Below are 11,915 nucleotides of genomic sequence, written 5' to 3' on the forward strand. Positions count from 1 at the left end.
TTTATTCTCTTCGTTTTAAAAATAGTTTCGCATGGTTTTTCTCTCTTCTCGTTTTACAATGGTCCAGTGACTAATAAATGAGTGTTGTGTTATGAGTTTGTTCGAGCTCAAAAAAACGTGGTTCGAAATTGTTTAACGTTTAACGAATGGTAAGTTATTCTAGTTTTTATGTTGGTCTTAACGTGTTAGGGGCCAAGAATACAACATTGTCTGTCCATTATAACATAGAACTGATATGTTGAATTCAGATCTCTAATTATTTAAAAACCAAAAAAATAAAGCAGCAGTCAAAGTGGCATGTACGCGTAACCTAATATATATTTTTTTTACATTAAAAGATCGCCGTCTTCCTCGTCGCACTTACGACATTTGCATATGTTATCTTTGTTAAACTCACGGAAGGAATATAATGAACCGGTCACCCGTCCAAGTGCTGACCGCTGCCCGCGTGGCTTACCTTCGGTGATCGAACGACAACCTTTACCGTTTGACGAGTTTTTATTCTGCAATTGTTTACAATTAATCGACAAAAAAAATTGTTTTCTTAATTATCTAGTACTTAAAGCTATGAATCTACATTATACGGGTCTGTGCATGTTTCCGAATACCTGCACGAAAAACAAATCGGTTCGGTGGTTGCTATGGATTTCAAAAAAAAACAAAAAGTGTTGGGGGGCAACGGCACGCGGTGTTCCCAAGCGGTCACCCATCCAAGTACTGACCGCGCCCGACGTTGCTTAACTTCGGTGATCGGACGAGAACCGGTGCTTTTCAACGTGGTATGGCCGTTGCCGTGGTGTTTAGGTGTGATCGTTGGTGTAAAATATATTGCTTTTAACATTCCGATGCACGAATATGAACATCAAAACGCGATGCGTTTCGTTTCCGTATGCACTTACCCTCTGACGACCGACGTCGGACCGAACTAACGGGAAATCCCACAACAACCACCACGTCACGCTCTAACGACAAGAGAGACTACTAGACGGACTGGCGATCTCCCGCGTCGCACATTTTTCGACCGCCGGCGGCGGTGGAAAATCCAGAATTTCACCCCACCTACCGCGCTGCTTGCTCCGACGACGACGAGATTCCCACATTTGGATCGACCGAAATATGTAAGTAATATCAGGAAGTTCCGATTTTCGAGAGGAGACCTGTGTTTCTATTTACCTATCTATAATAATTATCGTTATAATCATCATATCATTATTATTATTATTAACATTATTATTTATTACCATTATTATTATTATTATTATTATTTATCGTCCCTCGGATTCGGCGATCTTCGAAAATCCAAGTTGGACCGTTAGACATTCGAACGCGGTGTGCGTGGCTGACGAGTTGTTATTTTTGGCGTTTTTTCTTCGATCTTCACCCCGACTTCGGACGACGCAGGTCGGACACGAAATTACGAAGAGAGAAAGACGGAAGAAAGGAAGAAAACCTGAAGATCCGTCGAAGAAAATATCGGAAAACTCGTAGGTGCGGCATCGGTCGGACGATGAAGACCGTCTCCTTTCGGATGATCCTCTCGACGGACTTTCGGCCGTCCCGAAGGGTCCGGACGGCAACGGGACCCGTCGTCGACTCGTCCCGTTTCAACTTCCGCCGAAAACGATCGACCTGAACGTCGGAGAGGCGGTTCGCGGCATCCTGTTGTCGGAATTGCCTCGGTTCGAACACCAGGTCCTTTCTGTGCTTCGACCGTTTCGGAAGCGTTTGGCGACGCGAAGATGTCGTAAAATCGAGAAGGTGGCGCGGTATTCCGGGAAGAGATGGACCAATATTTCGGCGAACGAAATATGGATTCCCGGAATCGACGCGTCTACCCCGCACCGCCGACGTAAACCGTCGGTCCCGAATCGAAACCGTGACGACCCGGATTTAGGGCTGGTGGTTGGAGGGGCGTGTACCTGATTCGAAACCCACCGACGTTCCGAGACGAACTTCGCTATCTCCAGGGAAACTTCGGAAACCGAGTTCGGCCAGCTTGATCACACGGTGGCGATGGTGATCGAGGAAAGAGGACGATGCCATCACGCGGGCAACGATTCCGAGGCCTGCAATTTCTTCGACGGCGGACGCGGTGCGCGTTCAGTCTTCCGTCCGCAGTGGCGACTATTTTATAAAGACTTAGAAAATTTTTTTGTTCAATTCTCGTTCACGAGGTGCTCGAAGTGTACGTGTGTGAGCAAGTGTTTTTTCAATAATTATTATTAACTTTTAACGTTTTAACGTGAAAGATGGCCGACGTCGAAAATCAAACAGCATCATCGGTCACCACCGGTTCCGCTGCCACCCCTCAATCCCACGCGAAGAAAGAGAAAAAAGCGAAAAATCCCAGGGCGAAACCGTCCCATCCTCCGACATCCGAGATGGTAAACAACGCCATCAAGGGACTCAAGGAACGCGGAGGATCGTCTCTTCAGGCCATCAAGAAGTTCGTCGCCGCAAATTACAAAGTCGACGCCGAAAAGGTCGCCCCTTTCATCAAGAAATATCTGAAAGGCGCCGTGGCGTCGGGATCTCTGGTTCAGACGAAAGGTAAGGGCCGTCGGGTTCGTTCAAGCTCGCCTCGTCCACCTCCGGTGGTGCCAAAGTCGCCTCCGCCTCCGACAAGAGGAAACCCGCTTCGTCCGCCGCATCCAAGACGAAAAAATCATCCGCCAAACGTACCGCCGTCGCGACGACTTCCGACAAGGCTTCCTCGAAGACAGCCAAAAAACAAGCCTCCCCCAAAGCGAAGAAGACTGCTGCCGAAAAGAAGAGCGCCGTCGCTGCCTCCGCCGCCGCAGCGAAAGCCAAGAAATCGGCCGCCTCCTCGGCAGAAAAGAAAACTAGAGCCGCCCCGAAACCCCGATCGCCTTCCAAAGCGAAGAAATCTAACAAGGCTGGTCCGACTAAAAAACCCAAAGCACCCAAACCCAAGACAGCCAAAGCCATTCCTGTCAAGGTGAAAAAGGCCGCTTCGCCGAAGAGGAAAAAGTGAGAAACGTGGATGGATACTCGACTCATGTTCGTTCGGCTGTGCCTCGTTCCGACGTCATCATCGTACTACCGGCAACGGGGCACGCACAAATGGCCCTTTTCAGGGCCACACGATAATCTACGACGAAAAAAAGAAATAAAACTATCCTTACGGCGAAACCAAATAAAATAGATAGCATCAGCTGGCAGGTAGGTGATGACAGGATGCAATAAAATTTTACGAACGACCGCAACCCAACCCGAATCGAGAGGACCGACCGATTATTGACATTTTTATTTTATTCATTTCCGGTTGAAGGGCGATATATTTTTTTTTTTGCCTGTAAAGTTTGAGGTTCTGAAAAGAACCGATTTTTTTGTTATAAAATTCGTGTTTCGTGTTGTTCTTCCGAAACACGATGTGGAAAAATTTAAGCGCGTTCACCCCGAATACGTCTGGCAAGTTGGATGTCCTTTGGCATGATGGTTACACGTTTGGCGTGGATGGCGCACAAATTCGTGTCCTCGAACAGACCGACCAAGTAAGCTTCGCTCGCTTCCTGGAGGGCCATCACGGCGGAGCTTTGGAAGCGCAAATCGGTTTTGAAATCCTGAGCGATCTCCCTCACCAAACGTTGAAAGGGAAGCTTGCGGATGAGCAACTCGGTACTTTTCTGGTAACGACGGATCTCACGCAGAGCCACGGTACCAGGTCTGTAACGGTGGGGCTTCTTGACGCCGCCAGTGGCGGGAGCGCTTTTCCTGGCCGCTTTGGTAGCCAGTTGTTTCCTGGGGGCTTTTCCTCCGGTGGACTTGCGTGCGGTCTGCTTGGTCCTGGCCATTTCGAATGAAACGAATGAAAAACAAAACTGACAATTATTAAAATCGACTCTGACGATCGTTAGACGTGCACGCGTCGAAAGGTAAACGGGTACTAAAAATTCCGCCATATTAAATTGTACTTTTATACGTGAACAAAGTCAACGGCTGACTTCGTCGATTGGTCGATGGTGAACCGTTGAATCTATATAAGGCTCCGTTAGTTGAAATTTTGCGGTAGTTGACTTCCTAGGGACGAGGTGTGCAGGTATTTTGTGTCAGTTGAAATAATCTGAAAAGATGACCGGTCGCGGTAAAGGAGGCAAAGGATTGGGAAAAGGAGGAGCGAAGCGTCATCGCAAAGTCCTGCGTGACAACATCCAGGGCATCACGAAACCCGCTATCAGAAGATTGGCTCGTCGTGGCGGCGTGAAACGTATTTCCGGTTTGATCTACGAAGAAACTCGCGGAGTCCTGAAAGTGTTCTTGGAAAATGTCATCCGAGATGCCGTCACCTACACGGAACACGCCAAACGTAAAACCGTGACAGCGATGGACGTCGTCTACGCTTTGAAACGTCAAGGACGCACCCTCTACGGTTTCGGAGGTTAATTTCCTGGCGCTCTTCACCGTTCGAGAAAACCAGAATAAAATACGAAATACAAAATCGGTTCTTTTCAGAACCACAAAATAAAAATAAGAGGAAAAAAAAGAAACATGATGTTCTTTCGAGAAACAACGGACAATTATTACTAACTGACTACCTGATAAATGTACCAAGATCGTAAACACCCCTTGCTTTCCTTTTGGCATTGCAGTCGTAAATGATAATAATACAAAAAGAAAAGATGCATCGGTCATTTTACGAAAAAAAAAAGCTATAGTGGCCCTGAGAAGGGCCGATATTTTGAGTTTTCGCCACGGAGATGGATCGATCGTTCGTTTAAGGTTTCTTCTCGGTTTTTTTGGGTAAAAGTACGGCCTGAATGTTGGGTAAGACACCGCCTTGGGCGATCGTAACTCCGGACAGGAGTTTGTTCAATTCCTCGTCGTTTCTGATGGCCAGCTGCAGATGACGCGGTATAATACGTGTCTTCTTGTTGTCACGGGCAGCGTTTCCTGCCAATTCTAGAACTTCGGCGGCTAAGTACTCCATGACGGCGGCCAAATAGACGGGAGCTCCTGCACCGACGCGTTCCGCGTAATTTCCTTTTCTGAGAAGACGATGTATCCTACCCACCGGAAACTGGAGACCGGCACGGCTCGAACGGGATTTCGCTTTTCCCTTCACTTTACCTCCTTTACCGCGACCTGACATTTTAAGTTCGTTCGTTAGACACCACGAGAAGTAATAAAACTGACGGACGGGACTCGTCGATTGTAAAAGCTGGTAGCTGTGCTTCGAATTTATAGCCTCCGTGATAGGAGAATAGGACGTGACGATTGGTGGGAGCCCGTTTTCAGGTGGGGTTCTGGTGAACACACTACCTATCAGAAAGGTGGTGGTGCAAAGTTAACGCACGCACACGAGTCAGAGCAGTTCGCGAGTTTGTTGAATCGAATTGAATTGAAAAATGCCGCCGAAGACAAGTGGTAAGGCAGCCAAGAAGGCCGGGAAAGCTCAGAAGAACATTTCCAAGAGCGACAAAAAAAAGAAGCGCAGGAGGAAGGAGAGCTATGCCATCTACATCTACAAGGTGTTGAAACAAGTCCATCCCGACACCGGTATCTCTAGTAAGGCTATGAGCATAATGAACAGTTTCGTGAACGACATCTTCGAACGTATCGCCGCTGAAGCTTCCCGTCTGGCACACTACAACAAACGTTCGACGATCACCAGCAGAGAAATTCAAACTGCCGTGCGTCTGTTGTTGCCCGGTGAGTTGGCCAAGCACGCCGTCTCCGAAGGTACCAAAGCCGTCACCAAGTACACCAGTTCGAAATAGATGTTTTTCGTTTTCGACACATTTATAAACGGTTCTTTTCAGAACCACAAAAACTCTCGAACAAAAAAGAAAAAGACGTGAAACAGCGATTTTTAATTAACTTTTATTATGTCATTATTATTATTATTAGGTTTCATGCATTATCGGTATTTTGCACCCATGCCTATCCAACTTGTAGTTATGTGGTTATTGTATTCGAAATAATTTAGTTGATTGAGGTTATGTTATGAATAAATTTCTATTTTGCCAGAATACAACTCTTCGGAAGAAGAAATCAAATAAACAATCGTACATCTGCTGAACAACCTAGTTGATGGTTGATGGATTTGCATTACCCAGCATATAGCCTAAATGTTCATCTTTAGTGAAATTAAAATTACTTAGCTTTTTTAAGAAAGAAAAAATTAGAACGAATTCTCATCGAAAAAACCGCGATTCCTACAAATGATACAGATGGTTTTGTAGTCGCGTATGTTATTGAATACAATGAGCCGACATTTTTCCGACTCTTTGTTTCATCGAAAACGTTGTTGACATTAGCAAGGAACGTTAAGGATTCCCTGAAACAGACAATTTCACTGTTTTGGAATAGCAGTATGTGCAAATGAGAGGACAGAAGACTTTGAAAAAAGGAGTGAACAAAACTGTACTTTAGTACAGAATGTTATGTTTATTTTAATTTCAATTGTTCCTGTTTTAATGAGATTTTTTATGTTCCTAAATCATTTTCTATTTTTTTTTTCATTAGAGAAGAGTTATTGTCGAGTTATTATCTCTACCTAGCATAAAAATTAAAATACTTTGCAACATTACGTTATTATACATTGCATATCTGACATAAAATACTTGCAAAAATTACTTAGCTAATTAATATTACGCATGACAACTCACATTATTTACTTTGCAAAACATTATAGAATACATAACAGATAATTGTGACCCTGTGTATTGTTCATTGGAATTAAAATAAAAAAAACGTGATTTCGTCAATCGCCGTTATTTGCGACTTCAGGCAACTGTCGCTAAGAGCTATTTTTGTTTCTCCGTTCAATTTCCCGATAAAATCGTCGACTTAGTTATTAACTAAGTTCTTCAGTTAGGTGGTATCAACAATACCACAATAGCCATGTTGCCGGAGTTTTTTGATAAAAGACTTGCTAGTTGGAATACAGAAAATATTTACCAAACACCTATTCACGATAATAAACCGGGGCACTATTGTGGGTTTTCGGTTGGTTTTATATTATATTAGGTACTCACCCTTCGTAACGTGTCTCCACGAAAAAACGTCACTTTCACACTAACCACCTTTCGTTTTAACTCTCGCGACGATAACTGAAATGTTGACGCGCGCCGGACAGATTCACGGACATACAACCACCCACCCACCCCGCGCCCCGGTTTCCGTCTGGACTGGTTCTGTCGTCCGAGTGAGTGCCAAAAATTAGCGTTCGTCTATTAAATGATTGTCGGATGATGATTATTGACGGACACTTTTATCGCACCCGATCACACTTTAGTTACTACCTACGTTTAGTATCGACGACGCATCGTTTCGATTATTGAAATTCGAATTGAATTTTTTTTTTTTCTAGTTTTCGACGTAGATTCGCGTGACACAAATATTATGAGCCTTTTTGGATCGATTTCGTGTGCATCACGCCATTTCTACGGGCGAACGTGAATGTGTGATGTTGACGTGATGGAAGCAACGTTTAGGCAATCCGCATTACGTATTACTATCAATTATATTTTAAACGAATGAAAACTTCAATTCAGAAGTGTGATAATCCCGATCCATTCAAGTTTTGTTAATTTTAGATTAAAAATGCGTGAGTATTGTACTATTGCTAACGATGCCAAAACATCGCATATTCAATGTAAAAAGAACAAGAGCAACGGGCCATTAAGTTAATTTAAAAATAACTCGTACCGGATAAGTCGAATACGTATCCAGGGAAAATTTATTAATTTTAAAATTGACCGGCGGAAACAGGTTCTCGCCTCCCACCACTTTTGTGTAGCGGCCGCCAAATCAATTTTGTTTTTATATAATTGATTCAAAAAATTGAAATTCACGCATAGTTATCTGTGCCTGAAGTGGGTCATTTTCATTGCATTGTTAGTAAGATCGAAACCATAGAAACCATACAAAACGCATACGACTATTTCTGTTTTTCATTTCACGCACTGTTTTTTATTAGTTACCTAGCAACATGGTCACTGCATTGAAACTTCAGAGTTCCTTCAAAAATTTGAATTTTTAATTTCAATTTTTTGAATCAATGATTTAATATAAAAATAACTATTGTGGAAAACAGCAAAAAATAAAATAATACCACTAATTGGCGGCTGGTCAGGATAGACCTAACGTTCGAAATTTAGAAAAATATTTTTTTTATTTTAATACTGTTACTTTTCTAATGAAGTGCGAAATAAGTTGTGCCCCATAGCTATCTTTTTTATTTTTCACTACGACAATTACAAAGTGTTGATATTCACAACTTTTCGTGAGCACTTCGATAGAAATGAACAAGAACGCAGGAAAATTCCACACCGAATATTAATATTCTGTCTTGGCCCATGTTTACTTTTATCTACCGCAAAACAAAATGTTCGGATTTGTCAGGGGTATTCTGATTTAAAAAAAGAAGAACATTTGACGAATATTTTAAGTCTCAAACGTTTGGAAAATAATGCAACAACAATTCATAGACTACAAAAAAGCCTATGATTCAGTACCACATTCATGGTTAATTAAAATTCTTAAAATTTATAAAATTAATATTAAATTAAATCACCTTCTTTATATGGATGACATAAAACTTAACAATAACTGAAAATCAATCAATATGTCGTGGTCATTACGAAAATTTAGAATATATAACTAAAGAAGGAGAAATCATTAAAAATTTAAATAAAGGAGAATTTTATAAATATTTAGGTATTAATCAATCAAATCAAATTAAATCTATTCTTTTGGTGTTATAAAATGGTCCAAAACTAATTTAAAGAATATAAATATTCAAACTAGAGTTCTCTTTACAAAATTTTGTAAACATCACCCCAAATCTGCTGTTGAAAGATTTAATTTACCACGCGAAAATGGTGGTAGGGGTTTTTCAAATCTAGAAATTCTACAACACAATCAAATTGCTTCACTAAAAAATTATTTTCTCAATAGAGCTCGTGATATGACACTATAGCAAATATAAAACAAAAGTCTTTACATGGGAGATATTTTAAAGAGCTGAGGGTTTTATATTTGCAATACAAGATCTTGCACCGTTTTGGCTCACAGCGAATATAAAAAACGTCATGATATATTCGCAAAAATTATACACATGAATTTAGCAGTTAAATTCAATTTATTAAAGGATACACAACCACATTACATTTATAAACCAGAAAGTTGTTTAGAAAATGACAATTACAAATTATATTTTGATCGCACAGTTTTAACTGACATTCACATTCAGCATAACAGACCAGACATTATTATTTTAAATAAACAACAAAAGCAAGCATATCTTTTAGATATAGCTGTTCCAAATTCACACAATATAACACAGACATATAATACAAAAATTAATAAATATATTATTATAATTTCAGCAACAGGAATAGTACCGCAATCTCTTTTTAAAAATTTAAAAATTTTGGACTTAGAGAACACATAAAACACAAAAAAGTCAAAATGTGGAGGCGAGACGCCGGTAATTATGTTGATAAGCACTGCACTACTGCCGCCGGGTGGAGGTGGGATACGAAAAGAAGATGCTCTCACTGCTCTCACTCACAATAAGTTCGGAAAAACCGAATTTTATTATCGTATTTAATTGACGTCACAGTTACTTTGGCGAAACAGGAGCTCGCTTTTCGAAGGCATGATGAAAAAGACAGACGAATCAATTTGATATATAAAACCTAACAGGAACGGCTGGTCCATGAGGTCATTTGGGTAATGACCCCCTAAAAAATAAAGGTTTTACCCAACACCAGCCGCGACTGCAATGTACACAAGACTATGACTGCTACATATTATGTTATTTCAACCAAATCAGAAGTACAATAATTTTGAAAAGTAAGTGCAATGTATACTTCTAAATCTATCTAAATTTATTAATATGTAATTTTTTTCAAAACTATCGATCTTTCTTTGAAACATTTTCAATTCACAATTCACTGTTGGAAGCGCTGTACTTTTTAGTATAAATACGTATACGAAAAATTAAAATAATAGTTGAATTAACACATCGTTAAATGTTACGAGGAACATAGTTTTTTGGATTACACAGCAAAATCTTGGAATTTCAGTCCGATATTACTCCATTGAGTCTTTGGACTCACAAATAAATACCTCGAAAAGCCGACAAACATCTGTCTAGAACTTTTCTAGTAACCAGAGGGTATCGTAAACGACCCGTGTTTAGACCTCTTTCGTGAAAGTGACCGACCGCCGGCGCCGCTCGATTTCGTCATAAATCTCAGCCGTACCCCCCACGATAATTGACAAGTCTGTCATACAGCCCTACCATTTAAAACCTTTATTCTCTTCGTTTTAAAAATAGTTTCGCATGGTTTTTCTCTCTTCTCGTTTTACAATGGTCCAGTGACTAATAAATGAGTGTTGTGTTATGAGTTTGTTCGAGCTCAAAAAAACGTGGTTCGAAATTGTTTAACGTTTAACGAATGGTAAGTTATTCTAGTTTTTATGTTGGTCTTAACGTGTTAGGGGCCAAGAATACAACATTGTCTGTCCATTATAACATAGAACTGATATGTTGAATTCAGATCTCTAATTATTTAAAAACCAAAAAAATAAAGCAGCAGTCAAAGTGGCATGTACGCGTAACCTAATATATATTTTTTTTACATTAAAAGATCGCCGTCTTCCTCGTCGCACTTACGACATTTGCATATGTTATCTTTGTTAAACTCACGGAAGGAATATAATGAACCGGTCACCCGTCCAAGTGCTGACCGCTGCCCGCGTGGCTTACCTTCGGTGATCGAACGACAACCTTTACCGTTTGACGAGTTTTTATTCTGCAATTGTTTACAATTAATCGACAAAAAAAATTGTTTTCTTAATTATCTAGTACTTAAAGCTATGAATCTACATTATACGGGTCTGTGCATGTTTCCGAATACCTGCACGAAAAACAAATCGGTTCGGTGGTTGCTATGGATTTCAAAAAAAAACAAAAAGTGTTGGGGGGCAACGGCACGCGGTGTTCCCAAGCGGTCACCCATCCAAGTACTGACCGCGCCCGACGTTGCTTAACTTCGGTGATCGGACGAGAACCGGTGCTTTTCAACGTGGTATGGCCGTTGCCATGGTGTTTAGGTGTGATCGTTGGTGTAAAATATATTGCTTTTAACATTCCGATGCACGAATATGAACATCAAAACGCGATGCGTTTCGTTTCCGTATGCACTTACCCTCTGACGACCGACGTCGGACCGAACTAACGGGAAATCCCACAACAACCACCACGTCACGCTCTAACGACAAGAGAGACTACTAGACGGACTGGCGATCTCCCGCGTCGCACATTTTTCGACCGCCGGCGGCGGTGGAAAATCCAGAATTTCACCCCACCTACCGCGCTGCTTGCTCCGACGACGACGAGATTCCCACATTTGGATCGACCGAAATATGTAAGTAATATCAGGAAGTTCCGATTTTCGAGAGGAGACCTGTGTTTCTATTTACCTATCTATAATAATTATCGTTATAATCATCATATCATTATTATTATTATTAACATTATTATTTATTACCATTATTATTATTATTATTATTATTTATCGTCCCTCGGATTCGGCGATCTTCGAAAATCCAAGTTGGACCGTTAGACATTCGAACGCGGTGTGCGTGGCTGACGAGTTGTTATTTTTGGCGTTTTTTCTTCGATCTTCACCCCGACTTCGGACGACGCAGGTCGGACACGAAATTACGAAGAGAGAAAGACGGAAGAAAGGAAGAAAACCTGAAGATCCGTCGAAGAAAATATCGGAAAACTCGTAGGTGCGGCATCGGTCGGACGATGAAGACCGTCTCCTTTCGGATGATCCTCTCGACGGACTTTCGGCCGTCCCGAAGGGTCCGGACGGCAACGGACCCGTCGTCGACTCGTCCCGTTTCAACTTCCGCCGAAAACGATCGACCTG

The 11,915-nt window shown here is 41.5% G+C and overlaps 2 non-coding genes across 2 annotated transcripts; both read right to left on the minus strand.

Moving 5' to 3' along the window:
* Nucleotides 1-673: 673 nt before the first annotated feature.
* Nucleotides 674-793, minus strand: LOC138140860 (5S ribosomal RNA). Its single transcript, XR_011162772.1, has one exon. It is a non-coding gene; the product is annotated as a 5S ribosomal RNA (ribosomal RNA).
* A 10,164-nt stretch (nucleotides 794-10,957) lies between these two features.
* LOC138140861 (5S ribosomal RNA) lies at nucleotides 10,958-11,077 on the minus strand. The gene has a single exon (XR_011162773.1). It is a non-coding gene; the product is annotated as a 5S ribosomal RNA (ribosomal RNA).
* Between the last annotated feature and the right edge of the window lie 838 nt (nucleotides 11,078-11,915).

This window comes from Tenebrio molitor, unplaced genomic scaffold (genome assembly GCF_963966145.1).
Source record: "Tenebrio molitor unplaced genomic scaffold, icTenMoli1.1 SCAFFOLD_445, whole genome shotgun sequence".
Lineage (NCBI taxonomy): Eukaryota > Metazoa > Arthropoda > Insecta > Coleoptera > Tenebrionidae > Tenebrio > Tenebrio molitor.